At 39.8% G+C, this 18,077-nt stretch overlaps 1 non-coding gene across 1 annotated transcript; it reads right to left on the reverse strand.

Moving 5' to 3' along the window:
* Positions 1-12,743: 12,743 nt before the first annotated feature.
* Positions 12,744-12,851, reverse strand: LOC112788624 (small nucleolar RNA R71). Its single transcript, XR_003195982.1, has one exon. It is a non-coding gene; the product is annotated as a small nucleolar RNA R71 (small nucleolar RNA).
* Positions 12,852-18,077: the final 5,226 nt, after the last annotated feature.

The raw sequence follows: 18,077 nt of genomic DNA on the forward strand, positions 1-18,077 counted from the left end.
ATGAGCCTAAATACGAGTTGTTGGTCCCGGGTCCTGGAGACCGGGTTTGTTGCGGGAGGGTTGCTGATTCTGACCCTCACTTTTTCTTTATGTATGATTATCTTTTTACCTGTCTGGGGGTTTTCTTCCCCTTTTCTGCTTTTGAAATAGAGGTACTATCGCACTGCCGAGTTGTTCCCACTCAGCTCCATCCCAACTCTTGGGGTTTTATGAAAATTTACCAACTTGTCAGCCGAGAGCTTGACTTTCCGACTTCTTTAAATATATTTTTTCTATCTTTTTCATCTGACCAAACCCTTTAGTGCTCAGAATAATAAATAGCAGTGGGTATCTTTTCGAGTTAATCAGGGTCGGAAAGTCTTTTCTATTTTTGACGAATCCTTCCACGACGTCAAAAACCTTTTCTTCAAAATCCAAGCTATAAAGGGTCACCATCATTTTTTTCTTGATGAGAACAATTGCCCCCGATTTTTCTTATATTGGTCGGAGGTCTCTCCTGTTGAAAAGTATGGCCTGGATTATTTGGATGAAGTGGAGGAGGCCATTGTGGGATTTTTCCGAGAAGCTTGAAGGAGAGCCCCTAATCTGGATACTAAGAAGTTTCTTCTGGGCTCTCCGAGTTTCGTGCAGACCCAACTAGGTAGCTTTTGTTTTTTTGTTTTTTTTTTGTTTTGTAGTTGTTTCTGAAAGTTCCGAGTTGTGATGTTTTCGATTTGTAAACTGATCGCTTATTTATTTCTTCCTTTCAGAAATGGTAAAGAGTGGATCCAGTGCTGCTTATCAGAAGGTCCAGGAGGCCAAGAGGAAGGCTTGGGCCCAAGCTGATGCTGCGAAGGCTGCTGGCGCTCCTTCTCCTCCTCCTCCTCATGATTTCTCTCGCCCATTTATGGTAACCTCTACTTCTACTCCTCTCCCTCCTCCTGTATAAATTCCTCGGGGAAAACGTGGTGTGGGAAAATGTGATCTCAGGACTTCTTACACAAATCCGCATAACTAACCAGCAAGTGCACTGGGTCATCCAAGTAATAAACCTTACGTGAATAAGGGTCGATCCCACGGAGATTGTCGGCTTGAAGCAAGTTATGGTCATCCTTGTAAATCTCAGTCAGGCAGATTCAAATGGTTATGAGGTTTTGATAATTAAAATATAAATAAAATATAAAATAAGATAAAGATACTTATTTAATTCATTGGTGGGAATTTCAAACAAGCATCTGGAGATGCTTTGTTGCTTCTGAACTTCTACTTTCCTACTGCCTTCTTCCAACTATGCGTTACCTCCTTCCATGGCAAGCTGTATGATCCTCTTGGATGAAAACAAATCCATATGCGCTGTCACCGCACGGCTAATCATCTATCGGTTCTCGCTAGCGTCGAAATAGGACCATTGTCCTTTTGCACACTGTCACTGCGCCCAACATTCGCAAGTTTGAATCTCGTCACAGTCATCCCTTCCCAGATCCTACTCGGAATACCACAGACAAGGTTTAGACTTTTTGGATCTCAAGAATGCTGCCAATGGTTCTAGCCTATACCACGAAGATACTAATCTCACAGACTCGGTCCGTGTATTAGATATCCACGAGAGTATACTTTAGCTGTCATCCAATGACTACGTTAAACATCATGTAGATCGCTTTGTGGTTGTCAGGCACGCGATCTTGGGCTAAGCGAGTAAAGAAGATTGGGTGATTGTCACGGGTCACCCCTTCATTCTGACTTAACTGAATTAAGAACAAAAGTATATCTTAGAGAAGAAGTAGGCGTGAATTGAAGGAAAAACAGTAGTAATTACATTAATTCATGAAGAACAGCAGAGCTCCACACTTTAATCTTTGGGGTGTAGAAACTCCACCATAGAAAATACATAAGTGAAAGGTCTAGGCATGGCCGTGAGGCCAGCCTCCAAACGTGTACAATAGCATAAGATGGTAAAAGTTCTCCAAAGATGGTCAAAAAGACTCTTAAATAAATCACTAAAAGTAGTTTTTATACTAAACTAGTAATCTAGGGTTACAGAAAATGAGTAACTAAGTGCAGATAGTGCAGAAATCCACTTTCGGGGCCCAATTAATGTGTGCTTGGGCTGAGCATTGAAGCTTTTTCGTGCATAGGCTGTTCCTGGAGCTAAACGCCAGCTTTGGTGCCAGTTTGGGTGTTTTACGCCAAGATGTTTTAGGCTGGCTTTGGACGCCAGTTTGGGCCATCAAATCTTGGGTAAAGTATGGACTATTATATATTGCTGGAAAGCCCAAGATGTCTACTTTCCAAAGCAATTGAGAGCGCGCCAACTGGACTTCTGTAGCTCTAGAAAATCTACTTCGAGTGTAGGGAGGTCAGAATCCAACAGCATCTGTAGTCCTTTTTCAGCCTCTGAATCAGATTTTTGCTCAGGTCCCTCAATTTCAGCCAGAAAATACCTGAAATCACAAAAAACACACAAAATCATAGTAAAGTCCAGAAATGTAATTTTTGAATAAAAACTAATAAAAATATAATAAAAAGTAATTAAAATATACTAAAAACTATGTAAAAACAGTGTCAAAAAGGGTATAAATTATCCGCTCATCATGCCTCCCTTCGGATTTTCTTTGCCTCTTTTTCCTCTTTGGGTAGGATGTCAAATTTTATGTATTCGATTAGTGGCTTCATCCATCGGAGGTTTAATTCGGATACCTCTGGGACATCTTGTCTAGCCTCTGTTTTTGTGACATAGGGCTCTTTGAGAGTTTTCTGGATCAGGCTTCTATTATTTCCTTCTGGCTTGGTACTTGCTAAATTGGAGAGGGTGTCTGCTCTGCTGTTGAGATCCCGAGTTATATGTTTGACCTCGGTCTCCGAGAACCGCCTAAGGTACTCCAAAGTTTTATCTAAGTACCTCTTCATATGCGGGTCTTTAGCCTGATACTCCCCATTGATTTGGGAGGTTACTACTTGAGAGTCACTGAAGACCACTACTTTAGTTGTACTGACTTCTTCTGCTAGTTTCAACCCGGCGATCAAGGCTTCATACTCTGCCTGATTATATTGGAAGCCGGGAATTCAAATTTAAGGGAGACTTCTATTTGAGTTCCCTCTTGGTTGACTAGTATTATGCATGCACCACTTCCGATCTTGTTGGAAGAGCCATCCACATACAACTCCCAAGTTGTGGAGGCTTCCTCTTGATATCATGCATATTCTACCACGAAATCGGTGAGGCATTGGGCTTTAATTGCTGTTCGAGTTTCGTACCTCAGGTCAAACTCGGATAGTTCTATAGCCCATTGAACCATTCTGCCCGCAATGTTTATTTTTGAAGAATTTACTTCATGGGCTGGTTCGTTCGGACTTTTATTGTATGAGCCTTAAAGTAAGGTCGTAGCCTTCGAAACGCCACTATTAAGGCATATGCAAACTTCTCGAGTTTTTGGTACCTTAACTTGGGGCCTTGTAGAACTTTGCTGGTGAAGTACATAGGATAATGCCCAACCTCGTCTTCCCGTATTAGAGCTGATGCTACAGCTTTGTCGGCTACGGACAAATACAGGATGAGTTCTTTCCCGATTTTAGGTCGGGTCAGAATGGGAGGTTGCCTTAAAAACCTTTTGAACTCCTGGAAGGCTTCTTCGCATTTTGGAGTCCATTCAAACTGACATCCTTTTCTTAGTAGAGAGAAGAGTGATAGGGATCTCAATGCTGATCTTGCCAAGAACCTGGAGAGAGCTACAAGTCGGCCATTTAGCTGTTGGACCTCCCTTAAACAAGTTGGGCTTTTCATTTCCAGGACTGCTCTACACTTATCGGGGTTGGCTTCAATCCCCCTTTGTGTTAGCATAAACCCTAAGAATTTTCCAGCCTCCACCGCGAAGGTGCACTTTGCAGGATTCAATCTCATCCCGTGCGTCCTTATGGTGTTAAAGACTTGCGAGAGGTCGGTCAAGAGGTCCGTCTCATCCTTGGTTTTTATCAACATGTCGTCCACATATAGTTCCATTGAACTCCCAAGGTGAGGTGCAAACACCTTATTCATCAGCCTTTGGTATGTGGCTCCTGCATTTTTTAAATCAAAAGACATAACCACATAGCAATAATTTGCTCTAGGCTTAATGAAAGGTGTTTTTTCTTGATTTGGCTTCTACATCGAAATTTGGTTATATCCTGAGTATGCATCCATGAACGACAAGTATTGATATCCCGAGCTGAAATCTACTAGGGTATCAATATTTGAACGTGGATATGGGTCTTTAGGGCACGCCTTGTTCAGGTCGATGTAGTCAACGCACATCCTTCATTCGCCGTTCTGTTTCTTAACTAGCACTACATTTACCAGCCAAGCTGGATATTTGACCTCTCTGATGAAGTCGGCTTCGAGGAGGGCTTGTATTTGCTCTTCGATCACTTGAGCTCGTTCAGGGCTGAGCTTCCGTCTTCTCTGCTGAACAGGTCGCGACCCGGGGTATACTGACAGCTTGTGCACCATGAGCTCAGGATTTATCCCGGACATGTCGGAAGCTTTCCAGGCAAAGAGGTCGGAATTCTCTTGTAGGAGCCTTATCAGCTTTTGCTTCAAGTCTTCTTTCAAGTTGGCTCCTATGTTGGTATTCCTTCTGTCCTCTTGCCCAATCTGTACCTCTTCAGTCTTTCCTCTGGGCTGTGGTCGCAATTCTTCTTTAGCTCAGATTCCCCCGAGCTCAATGGTGTTAACCTCATTGCCTTTACCCATCAGGTTTAGGCTTTCGTTGTAGCATTTTCTTGCCAGTTTCTGATCTCCCCTGATGGTTGCAATACCTTCTGGTGTTGGAAATTTCATGCACAGATGGGAGGTGGATATCACTGTTCCAAGCCGATTAAGGGTCGTTCTACCTATTAATGCATTATAGGCCGAACCCACATCAACGACTATGAGGTCGATGCTTAGAGTTTTGAATTTTATCCCATTTCCAAAAGTTGTATGTAAGGGTATGAATCATAGTGGTTTTATGGGTGTGTTCCTCAGTCCGTATAGGGTATCAGGGTATGCCCTTAACTCATTTTCATCCAATCCTAGCTTATCAAATGCTGGTTTAAACAGGATGTCGGCTGAGCTCCCCTGATCCACCAGGGTTCTGTGTAGATAGGCATTGGCGAGAATCATGGTAATTACCACCGGATCGTCATGTCTAGGGGCAATACCTTGTCCATTTTCTTTGGTGAAACAGATTGTTGAGGTCGGGTAGCTCTCCCCCGACCTGGTAGACTTCTTTCAGATGCCTCTTACGAGATGACTTTGTGAGACCTCCTCCTGCGAACCCTCCTGAAATCATATGTATATGTCGCTCCGGGGTCCGTGGAGGGTCTCTCTGATCTTCTTCGTCTCTCTTTCTTTTCTCATGATTGTCCGACCTTTCCATGAGATATCTATCAAGCCGTCCTTTTCTGGCCAACTTTTCTATCACATTTTTCAGGTCGTAACAGTCATTTGTTGAATGCCCATATATTTTGTGGTATTCATAGTATTCACTACGACTTCTCCCCTTCTTATTCTTGATGGGCCTAGGGGGAGGTAGCTTTTCAGTATGACAAATTTCCCTGTAGATGTCGACTAGGGACACTCGCAGAGGAGTATAAGAGTGATATCTCCTGGACCTTTCAGGCTCGACTTCTTCTTTTTTCTTGGACTCCCTTTCCTTTTCCCTTGACGGGTGAGATTTCCCAGGTCGCCAACTGGGTTCTCGTAGCCTGGCATTTTTCTCCAGATTGATGTAGTTCTTAGCTCTTTCTTGTACATCACTCAGAGAAGTCGGGTGCCTTTTCGAGATGGACTAAGAGAAGGGACCTTCTCGGAGTCCATTTACTAGGCCCATAATTACTGCTTCTGTAGGCAGATCCTGAATTTCTAGGCACGCCTTGTTGAACTTTTCCATGTAGTCTCTCAGAGGTTCTCCGACCTCATGTTTTACTCCTAGGAGGCTAGGCGCGTGCTTGACTTTGTCCTTTTGAATTAAAAATTGCATAAGAAACTTACGCGAGAGATCGTCGAAACTGGAGACCGACCTTGGCGGGAGGCCATCGAACCACTTCATCGCTGCCTTTGTCAGGGTTGTCGGAAAGGCTTTACAGTGCATAGCATCAGAGGCGTCGACTAAGTACATCCGACTTTTAAAATTGCTTAGATGATGTTTTGGGTCGGTGGTCCCGTCGTATAAGTCCATGTCGGGGCTTTTAAAGTCCGTTGGATCTTTTGCCCTCATGATGTCTTCACTGAATGGATCTTCTCCCCCCAAGGGAGATTCTTCTCGGTCATTGCGAGAGCTCTTACCTCGGATATTGGATTCTAACCTTGAGAGCTTTTCTTCAAGCTCTTTTCGTCGTTCAAGCTCTTTTCTGAGGTTTCTCTCCGCTTTTCTCTGTCGTTCCAGTTCTTGTTCCAGCTATTCTAACCGTCCCTGGTGGCCGTGAAGCAGCCCCAGGAGGTCGGTAGCGTGAGGTTGTCCCCCCTTTTCTGGTTCGTGCGTTTCAGAGGGGATCCCCTTTGGATCTTTCACCCCTGAGGGGCCTTCTCTGTGCTGGTTAGCCGCTCCTTGCAGGGTGACTATAGCTCTGTCATTGTTATCGGTGTCTTGATTTTCTTGCTCAGATTCGGACGTGGTATTTCTGTCCTCATTTAGATCATCCACCATCATGGGTTGATCTCCCAGGTCCCCGGCAACGACGCCAATGTTACGTAGGTAACCTGAGATAGGTGGATGGGTCCTGAAGGATTGGCCCAAGCGTCAATGGAAGGTGATCTCCAACTTGTTCACGTTCGGGAGCCGCCGTCCGAGTTATGTGTTTGGAGAATGGGGGTGGTACCTGCAAAGACACTCCGATGCTTAAGTTAGCAAGGGGTTCAGCAGGTTTGGAAAGTATTGGAACTTAGAGATACCTAAGAGGTGTCAGGGTATATATAGTGGTGATCCAATTACCACCGTTGGAGTAGTTCCACTTCTAAATGTGGATAACCGTCCCTTTATCTTAGGGTTGTTGAGATATTACTCCTAGAAGTGGGTTGAGAGATTTTGGGGGCAGTTACTTATTTGAATAAGTGTTATCTGCCAACTCACCTCGAGTCCGACCTCTTTGGGGAGGAGTCTATGTCGAGCCTGACCTCTTTAGAAGAGGTCGGGTGGGTGGTGAGGGCCAATCTTTGGATTGGGCCTTTTTAGCTTATTCGAGCCTGGACCATAGTGTTGAGTCAAGGTACGAACAAGTAGCTTTTACAAAAAAGTGTGGACACTATGCAGAATATTCAAAAGGATCCTAACATACAAAAAACACACACCAAATTTAAAAGACTCATCAGTATTACCACTCATCACCAAACCCATCAATAACATTAACCACCAAACTGATACCTCAAGTTATTGGAAATGTTGATGAAAGGAACAACTTCTTTTTCTTAAACCATTAATTAATACATCATCAACAAACTCCAACAATAACAACTACTACTACTTTGTCATCATCATCATACTCATCATAGAACCAGAACTATGTGGAGAATTACTTGTTTTCAAATAAGAATTGGGATGATCTTAAATTTGTGGTTCAGTTTGTCATTGATCCTAATAATTCCAAGGTTTATCATATGGATTGAAATTATTCAATAATATATAAATTTGAGCATAATTTTATAGCAATAATTTGTACTAAATTTAACTATTAAATTATCTTGATCCATCATACAACTTAAGATGTTCACTTATTGCTACATAGCTAAAAGTTTTTGTAAACTTTTTTTATTAGGATGATTTGACATATCACATATTCATTAAGATTACTCATCGGAAAATACATGATTATCATTATTTGAATAAGCCATAAAGAATAAGATATACCATCCCATAAATGTTACTAAGAAGGAACTTGAATTTATTCAATTATCGCTATAAATCCCATGGTGTGACAGAGTACTAAATCAATCAAAGTCACTTAGTGCATGTTTGGGCGCTATTATTTTGTTAAAAAAAATCTTTTTTCAATGAAAAAATATCTTTTTTTTATTTTTTAACGTGTTTGACAAATTTCTAGTAGTAAAAGTAAAAGCACTAGTAAAATAAAAAAAAGATCTTTTTTGAGAAGCTGTAATTTACATCTTTTTTTAAAAGATCTTTTTTCCTTAAAAAAAATGTTTTTCATGTAATAAATAAATAAAAAAGTACTTTTATATTGTTATACCCAAACATAATTAATTGATAAAAAGACCTTTTTACATGAGATACCCAAACATAAAATTACTTTTACTTTTCCATAAGATCTTTTAAAAAAAGATAACTCAAAAAAAGATCTTTTCTTAAAAGCTCACCCAAACAAGCTCTTAGTCATATAGAAAAGAAATCTATTTAGTAAAAAAAAAAACATGATTCTAAATCAAATACCATAAAGTATCTTAGTAATGGACTCACCTAAGCAGTCAAAATCATCAATTTTGTCAACAAATCTAAATGCACAATTTATTGTTGTTCACAAAGTTCTTTTTCAGTTGAGAAAAAGACAGGGCAGCCCAACAGTTACATGATGAGCGGATAATTTATACGCTTTTTGGCATTGTTTTTAGTATGTTTTTAGTAGAATCTAGTTACTTTTAGGGATGTTTTCATTAGTTTTTATGCTAAATTCACATTTCTGGACTTTACTATGAGTTTGTCTGTTTTTCTGTGATTTCAGGTATTTTCTGGCTGAAATTGAGGGACTTGAGCAAAAATCAGATTCAGAGGTTGAAGAAGGACTGCTGATGCTGTTGGATTCTGACCTCCCTGCACTCAAAATGGATTTTCTGGAGCTACAGAACTCGAAATGGCGCGCTTCGAATTGCGTTGGAAAGTAGACATCCAGGGCTTTCTAGAAATATATAATAGTCCATACTTTGCCTAAGTTTAGATGATGCAAACTGAAGTTCAACGCCAGCTCTCTGCCCAATTCTGGCGTCCAGTGCCAAAAACAAGTTGCAAAGTGGAGTTCAACGCCCAAACTGGCACAAAAGCTGGCGTTCAACTCCAAGAATGACCTCTGCACGTGTAACATTCAAGCTCAGCCCAAGCACACACCAAGTGGGCCCCGAAAGTGGATTTATGCATCAATTACTTACTTCTGTAAACCCTAGTAACTAGTTTAGTATAAATAGACATTTTTACTATTGTATTTGACATCTTTGAATCCGGGATTGTATCTTTGAACATCTTTGGACGCCTGGTTCTTAGATCATGGGGGCTGGCCTCTCGGCCATGCCTGGACCTTTCACTTATGTATTTTTAACGGTAGAGTTTCTACACTCCATAGATTAAGGTGTGGAGCTCTGCTGTTCCTCAAAGATTAATGCAAAGTATTATTGTTTTTCTATTCAATTCAACTTATTCCGCTTCTAAGATATTCATTCGCACTTCAACCTGAATGTGATGAACGTGACAATCATCATCATTCCTTATGAACGCGTGCCTGACAACCACTTCCGTTCTACCTTAGATTGAATGAGTATCTCTTGGATCTCTTAATCAGAATCTTCGTGGTATAAGCTAGATTGATGGCGACATTCATGAGAGTCCGGAAAGTCTAAACCTTGTCTGTGGTATTCCAAGTAGGACTCTGGGATTGAATGACTGTGACGAACTTCAAACTCGCGAGTGCTGGGCGTAGTGACAGACGCAAAAGGATAGTAAATCCTATTCCAGTATGATCGAGAACCTCCAGATGATTAGCCATGCAGTGACATCGCATTGGACCATTTTCACAGAGAGGAATAGGGTGCAGCCATCGACAAGGGTGATGCCTCCAGACGATTAGCCGTGTTGTGACAGAGCATTTGGACCATTTTCCAGAGAGGATTAAAAGTAGCCATTGACAACGGTGACGTCCTTACAAAAAGCCATCCATGGAAAGGAGTAAGACTGATTGGATGAAGGCAGCAAGAAAGCAGAGGTTCAGAGGAACGAAAGCATCTCTGTGCGCTTATCTGAAATTCTCACGAATGAATTACATAAGTATTTCTATCCTTCTTTTATTATTTATTTTCGAAAACTCCATAACTGTTTTATATCCGCCTGACTGAGATTTACAAGGTGACCATAGCTTGCTTCAAGCCGACAATCTCCGTGGGATCGACCCTTACTCACGTAAGGTTTATTACTTGGACGACCCAGTGCACTTGCTGGTTAGTTGTATCGAAGTTGTGACAAATTATTAATTAAGATTAGAGCACCAAGTTTTTGGAGCCATTACCAGGGATCACAATTTCGTGCACCAAGTTTTTGGCGCCGTTGCCGGGGATTGTTTGAGTTTGGACAACTGACGGTTCATCTTGTTGCTCAGATTAGGTAATTTTCCTTTTGTTTTATTTTCAAAAAAAAAAATTTTCAAAAATTTCTCCTTTGTTTTCGAAAAAGTTTTCAAAAAAAAATAATAATAAAAATGTTTTCAAAAATATATTTTTCTTCAGAATTTTTAAGAATGAATTCTAGTGTTTCATGATGATTTGTTGAATCCTGGCTGGCTGTAAGCCATGTCTAATCTTTTGGACTGGGGTTTCAACTTACCATCACAAATGAAGAGATTCTCACACACTTAGTTACTCTATACATGAAAAGTATCCATATCTGCTGAGGCTTTGCTGGCCATTGGCCATGTCTAGTGTTTTGGATTGGAGCTTTCATTGAAAGCTTGGCTGGCTAGTGAGCCATGTCTAATTCCTGGACTGAAGCTTTAGACTAACATGGCAAGATTTCTAGAATTCATATTAAAAATTTTGGAATCCTTATTTTTTCTTTTACAAATAATTTTCGAAAAAATCCAAAAAAAAAATTAGAAAATCATAAAAATCAAAAATATTTTTTGTGTTTCTTGTTTGAGTCTTGAGTCAATTTTTAAGTTTGGTGTCAATTGCATATTCATCTTGCATTTTTCGAAAATTCATGCATTCATAGTGTTCTTCATGATCTTCAAGTTGTTCTTGGTAAGTCTTCTTGTTTGATCTTGATGTTTTCTTGTTTTGTGTTGTATGGTGTTTTACATGTGCATTTTTGCATCCATAGAGTCTAAGCATTAAAGATTTCTAAGTTTGGTGTCTTGCATGTTTTCTTTGCATTAAAAATTTTTCAAAAATATGTTCTTGATGTTCATCATGATCTTCATAGTGTTCTTGGTGTTCATCTTGACATTCATAGCATTCTTGCATGCATTCATTGTTTTGATCTAAAAATTTTCATGCATTGCATAATTTTCATGTTTCCCTCTCTCATCATAAAAATTCAAAAAAAAAAAATATCTTCCCCTTTTTGTCTCTCATAAATTCGAAAATTAGGTTTGACTTTTTCAAAAATTTTTAAAATCTAGTTATTTTTATGAGTCAAATCAAATTTTCAATTTAAAAATCTCATCTTTTTCAAAATTTTTTTCAAAATTCAAATCTTTTTCATTTTTCTTAGTTATTTTTGAAAATTTTAAAAATATTTTTCAAAAATATTTTTCTTATTTTTTCACACAATTTTCGAAAATAACATCATCAATTAATGTTTTGATTCAAAAATTTCAAGTTTGTTACTTACTTGTTAAGAAAGATTCAAACTTTAAGTTCTAGAATCATACTTTGTGATTTCTTGTGAATCAAGTCATTAATTATGATTTTAAAAATCAAATCTTTTTCAAAACTAATTTCAATCATATCTTTTCAAAAATATCTTCTTATCTTATCTTTTTCAAAAATTTGATTTCAAAATATCTTTTCTAACTTCTTATCTTCTTATCTTTTCAAAATTGATTTTCAAATTTGTTTCAACTAACTAACTAACTTTTTGTTTGTTTCTTATCCTTTTTTAAAAAAAAAAAACCACCTAACTAACTCTCTCTCTTTCTAATTTTCGAAAATACCTTCCCCTTTTTTCAAAATTTCTTTTTAATTAACTAATTATTCTAATTTTTTATTTTAATTTTCGAAAATTACTAACCTTTTAAAAAAAAAAAAAACTATTTTCGAAAATCACTAACCCTTTTTCAAAAATAATTTTCGAAAATTCTTCTCCCTCATCTCCTTCTAATTATTTATTCATCTACTAACACTTCTCTTCATCTCACATCACTGCTCCTATCCTTACCCTTGTGTTTGGATTCTTCATTCTTCTTCACCCCTATTCCTTTTCTTCTTCTACTAACAATAAGGAACCTCTTTACTGTGACATAGAGGATTCCTTTTCTTTTCTTGTTCTCTTCTCTTTCTTATGAGCAGGAACAAGGAAAAAGACATTCTTGTTGAAGCTGATCCAGAACCTGAAAGGACTCTGAAAAGGAAACTAAGAGAAGCCAAATTACAACAATCTAGAGACAACCTTATTGAAAATTTCGAACAAGTAAAGGAGATGGCAGCCGAACCCTACAACAATAATGCAAGGAGAATGCTTGGTGACTTTACTGCACCAAATTCCAATTTACATGGAAGAAGCATCTCCATTCCTGCCATTGGAGCAAACAACTTTGAGCTGAAACCTCAATTAGTTTATCTGATACAGCAGAACTGCAAGTTTCATGGACTTCCATCTGAAGATCCTTTTCAGTTCTTAACTGAATTCTTGCAGATCTGTGATACTGTTAAGACTAATGGAGTAGATCCTGAAGTCTATAGGCTCATGCTTTTTCCTTTTGCTGTAAGAGACAGAGCTAGAGTGTGGTTGGACTCTCAACCCAGAGATAGCCTGAACTCTTGGGACAAGCTGGTCACGGCTTTCTTAGCCAAGTTCTTTTCTCCTCAAAAGCTGAGTAAGCTTAGAGTGGATGTTCAGACCTTCAGACAGAAAGAAGGTGAATCCCTCTATGAAGCTTGGGAGAGATACAAAGGACTGACCAAAAAGTGTCCTTCTGACATGCTTTCAGAATGGACCATCCTGAATATATTCTATGATGGTCTGTTTGAATTAGCTAAGATGTCATTGGATACTTCTGCAGGTGGATCTATTCACCTAAAGAAAATGCCTGCAGAAGCTCAAGAACTCATTGACATGGTTGCTAATAACCAGTTCATGTACACTTCTGAAAGGAATCCTGTGAATAGTGGGACGCCTATGAAGAAGGGAGTTCTTGAAGTTGATACTCTGAATGCCATATTGGCTCAGAATAAAATATTGACTCAGCGAGTCAATATGATTTCTCAAAGTCTGAATGGAATGCAAGCTGCATCCAACAGTACTCAAGAGGAATCTTCTGAAGAAGAAGCTTATGATCCTGAAAACCCTGCAATAGCAGAGGTAAATTATATGGGTGAACCTTATGGAAACACCTATAATCCATCATGGAGAAATCATCCAAATTTCTCATGGAAGGATCAAAAGCCTCAACAAGGCTTTAATAATGGTGGAAGAAATAGGTTTAACAGTAGTAAACCTTTTCCATCATCCACTCAGCAACAGACAGAGAACTCTGGACAAAATACCTCTAATTTAGCAAACTTAGTCTCTGATCTGTCCAAGGCCACTGTAAGTTTCATGAATGAAACAAGGTCTTCCATTAGAAATTTGGAAGTACAAGTGGGCCAGCTGAGTAAAAGGATCATTGAAATCCCTCCTAGTACTCTCCCAAGCAATACAGAAGAGAATCCAAAAGGAGAGTGCAAGGCCATTGAATTAATCACCATAGCCGAACCTGTGAAGGAAGGAGAGGACGTGAATCCCAAGGAGGAAGACCTCCTGGGACGTCCAGTGATCAATAAGGAGCTTCCCTTTGAGGAACCAAAGGAATCTGAGACTCATCTAGAGACCATAGAGATTCCATTGAACCTCCTTATGCCCTTCATGAGCTCTGATGAGTATTCATCTTCTGAAGAGAATGAGGATGTTACTGAAGAGCAAACTGCCAAGTTTCTTGGTGCAATCATGAAGCTGAATGCCAAATTATTTGGTATTGAGACTTGGGAAGATGAACCTCCCTTGTTCACTAATGAATTGAGTGATCTGGATCAACTGACATTGACTCAGAAGAAACAAGATCCTGGAAAGTTCTTAATACCTTGTACCATAGGCACCATGACCTTTGAGAGGGCTCTATGTGACCTTGGGTCAGGGATAAACCTCATGCCCCTCTCTGTAATAGAGAAACTGGGAATCTATGGGGTGCAAGCTGCTAAAATCTCATTAGAGATGGCAGACAATTCAAGAAAACAGGCTTATGGACAAGTAGAGGACGTGTTAGTAAAGGTTGAAGGCCTTTACATCCCTGCTGATTTCATAGTCCTAGATACTGGAAAGAATGAGGATGAATCCATCATCTTTGGAAGACCCTTCCTAGCCACAGCAAGAGCTGTGATTGATGTTGACAGAAGTGAATTAGTCCTTCAATTGAATGGGGACTCCCTTGTGTTTACAACTCAAGGTTATCCTCCTGTAAACATGGAGAGGAAGCATAAAAAGCTTCTCTCAAAACAGAGTCAACCAGAGCCCCCACAGTCAAACTCTAAGTTTGGTGTTGGGAGGCTACAACCAAACTCTAAGTTTGGTGTTGAACTCCCATATCCAAAATCTAAGTTTGGTGTTGGGGAGTCTCAACAATGCTCTAAACATCTGTGAGGCTCCATGAGAGCCCACTGTCAAGCTATTGACATTAAAGAAGCGCTTGTTGGGAGGCAACCTAATTTTTATTTAATTTTATTTTTCTTGTTCTTTCATGTTTTATTAGGTTCATGATCATGTGGAGTCACAAAATAAATATAAAAATTGAAAACGGAATCAAAAACAGCAGAAGAAAAATTACACCCTGGAGGAAGACCTTACTGGCATTTAAACGTCAGTAAGAAGCATCTGACTGGCGTTCAACGCCAGAACAGAGCATGGTTCTGGCGCTGAACGCCCAAAATGGGCAGCATCTGGGCATTTGAACGCCAGAATTGCACCCTGGAGAAGAGCTGGCGCTGAACGCCCAGAACAAGCATGGTTCTGGCGTTCAACGCCAGAAATGGGCAACAAATGGGCGTTCAACGCCCAGAACAAGCACCAATCTGGCGCTGAACGCCCAGAGTTGTGTGCAAGGGCATTTTGCATGTCTAATTGGGTGCAGGGATGTAAATCCTTGACACCTCAGGATCTGTGGACACCACAGGATCATCTTAGGATCTGTGAATCCCACAGGATCCCCACCCACCTCACCCTCTCCCTCTCCATTCATGGTCATCCCTTCTATTTTCCATTCACCACTCACATCCATACACACATCCCTCCATCTCCTCCATATCTTCTTCTTCTTCTATTCTTTCTTCTTTTGCTCGAGGGCGAGCAACATTCTAAGTTTGGTATGGTAAAAGCATAAGCTTTTTGTTTTTCCATTACCATTGATGGCACCTAAGACCGGAGAAACCTCTAGAAAAGAGGAAGGGAAGACAAAGGCTTCCACCTCCGAGTCATGGGAGATGGAAAGATTCATCTCAAGGGTCTATAGCTCAGTGGTAGAACATGTGGCTGCAAATCAAGAGATCCCTGAGATACCTCAGGGGATGCACTTCCCTCCACATAAATATTGGGAGCAAATCAACACCTCCCTAGGAGAATTAAGTTCCAACATGGGACAACTAAGGGTGGAACATCGAGAGCACTCCATCATCCTTCATGAAATAAGAGAAGATCAAAAAGCAATGAGGGAGGAGCAACAAAGACAAGGAAGAGACATAGAAGAGCTCAAGGACATCATTGGTTCCTCAAGAAGGAAACGCCACCATCACTAAGGTGGACTCATTCCTTGTTCTTACTTTCTCTGTTTTTCATTTTCTATGTTAAGTGCTTATCTATGTTTGTGTCTTCATTACATGATCATTAGTAGTTAGTAACTTTGTCTTAAAGTTATGAATGTCCTATGAATCCATCACCTCTCTTAAATGAAAAAAATGTTTTAATTCAAAAGAACAAGAAGTACATGAGTTTCAAATTTATCCTTGAACTTAGTTTAATTATATTGATGTGGTGACAATGCTTCTTGTTTTCTGAATGAATGCTTGAACAGTGCATATATATTTTGAAGTTGTTGTTTAAGAATGTTAAATATGTTGGCTCTTGAAAGAATGATGACAAGGAGACATGTTATTTGATAATCTGAAAAATCATAAAAATGATTCTTGAAGCAAGAAAAAGCAGCAAAGAACAAAGCTTGCAAAAAAAAAAAAGAGAAAAAAATAGCGAAAAAAAAATAGAAAGAAAAAGAAAAAGCAAGCAGAAAAAGCCAAAAGCTCTTAAAACCAAGAGGCAAGAGCAAAAAGCCAATAACCCTTAAAACCAAAAGGCAAGGGCAAATAAAAAGGATCCCAAGGCTTTGAGCATCAGTGGATAGGAGGGCCTAAAGGAATAAAATCCTGGCCTAAGCGGCTAAATCAAGCTGTCCCTAACCATGTGCTTGTGGCGTGAAGGTGTCAAGTGAAAACTTGAGACTGAGCAGTTAAAGTCAAGGTCCAAAGCAAAAAAAAGAGTGTGCTTAAGAACCCTGGACACCTCTAATTGGGGACTTTAGCAAAGCTGAGTCACAATCTGAAAAGGTTCACCCAATTATGTGTCTGTGGCATTTATGTATCCGGTGGTAATACTGGAAAACAAAGTGCTTAGGGCCACGGCCAAGACTCATAAAACAGCTGTGTTCAAGAATCATCATACTGAACTAGGAGAATCAATAACACTATCTGAACTCTGAGTTCCTATAGATGCCAATCATTCTGAACTTCAATGGATAAAGTGAGATGCCAAAACTATTCAAGAGGCAAAAAGCTACAAGTCCCGCTCATCTGATTGAAGCTATGTTTCATTGATAGTTTGGAATTTATAGTATATTCTCTTCTTTTTATCCTATTTGATTTTCAGTTGCTTGGGGACAAGCAACAATTTAAGTTTGGTGTTGTGATGAGCGGATAATTTATACGCTTTTTGGCATTGTTTTTAGTATGTTTTTAGTATAATCTAGTTACTTTTAGGGATGTTTTCATTAGTTTTTATGCTAAATTCACATTTCTGGACTTTACTATGAGTTTGTGTGTTTTTCTGTGATTTCAGGTATTTTCTGGCTGAAATTGAGGGACTTGAGCAAAAATCAGATTCAGAGGTTGAAGAAGGACTGCTGATGCTGTTGGATTCAGACCTCCCTGCACTCAAAATGGATTTTCTGGAGCTATTCCAATTGCGTTCGAAAGTAGACATCCAGGGATTTCCAGAAATATATAATAGTCCATACTTTGCCCAAGTTTAGATGACGCAAACTGGCGTTCAACGCCAGCTCTCTGCCCAATTCCGGCGTCCAGCGCCAGAAACAAGTTGCAAAGTGGAGTTCAACGCCCAAACTGGCACAAAAGCTGGCGTTCAACTCCAAGAATGACCTCTGCACGTGTAACATTCAAGCTCAGCCCAAGCACACACCAAGTGGGCCCCGGAAGTGGATTTATGCATCAATTACTTACTTCTGTAAACCCTAGTAACTAGTTTAGTATAAATAGACCTTTTTACTATTGTATTTGACATCTTTGAATCCGAGATTGTATCTTTGAACATCTTTGGACGCCTGGTTCTTAGATCATGGGGGCTGGCCTCTCGGCCATGCCTGAACCTTTCACTTATGTATTTTTAACGGTAGAGTTTCTACACTCCATAGATTAAGGTGTGGAGCTCTGCTGTTCCTCAAAGATTAATGCAAAGTACTATTGTTTTTCTATTCAATTCAACTTATTCCGCTTCTAAGATATTCATTCACACTTCAACCTGAATGTGATGAACGTGACAATCATCATCATTCCTTATGAACGCGTGCCTGACAACCACTTCCGTTCTACCTTAGATTGAATGAGTATCTCTTGGATCTCTTAATCAGAATCTTCGTGGTATAAGCTAGATTGATGGCGGCATTCATGAGAGTCCGGAAAGTCTAAACCTTGTCTGTGGTATTCCAAGTAGGACTCTGGGATTGAATGACTGTGACGAACTTCAAACTCGCGAGTGCTGGGCGTAGTGACAGACGCAAAAGGATAGTAAATCCTATTCCAGTATGATCGAGAACCTCCAGATGATTAGCCATGCAGTGACATCGCATTGGACCATTTTCACAGAGAGGAATAGGGCGCAGCCATCGACAAGGGTGATGCC

The sequence above is a fragment of the Arachis hypogaea genome, chromosome 20, assembly GCF_003086295.3.
Source record: "Arachis hypogaea cultivar Tifrunner chromosome 20, arahy.Tifrunner.gnm2.J5K5, whole genome shotgun sequence".
Lineage (NCBI taxonomy): Eukaryota > Viridiplantae > Streptophyta > Magnoliopsida > Fabales > Fabaceae > Arachis > Arachis hypogaea.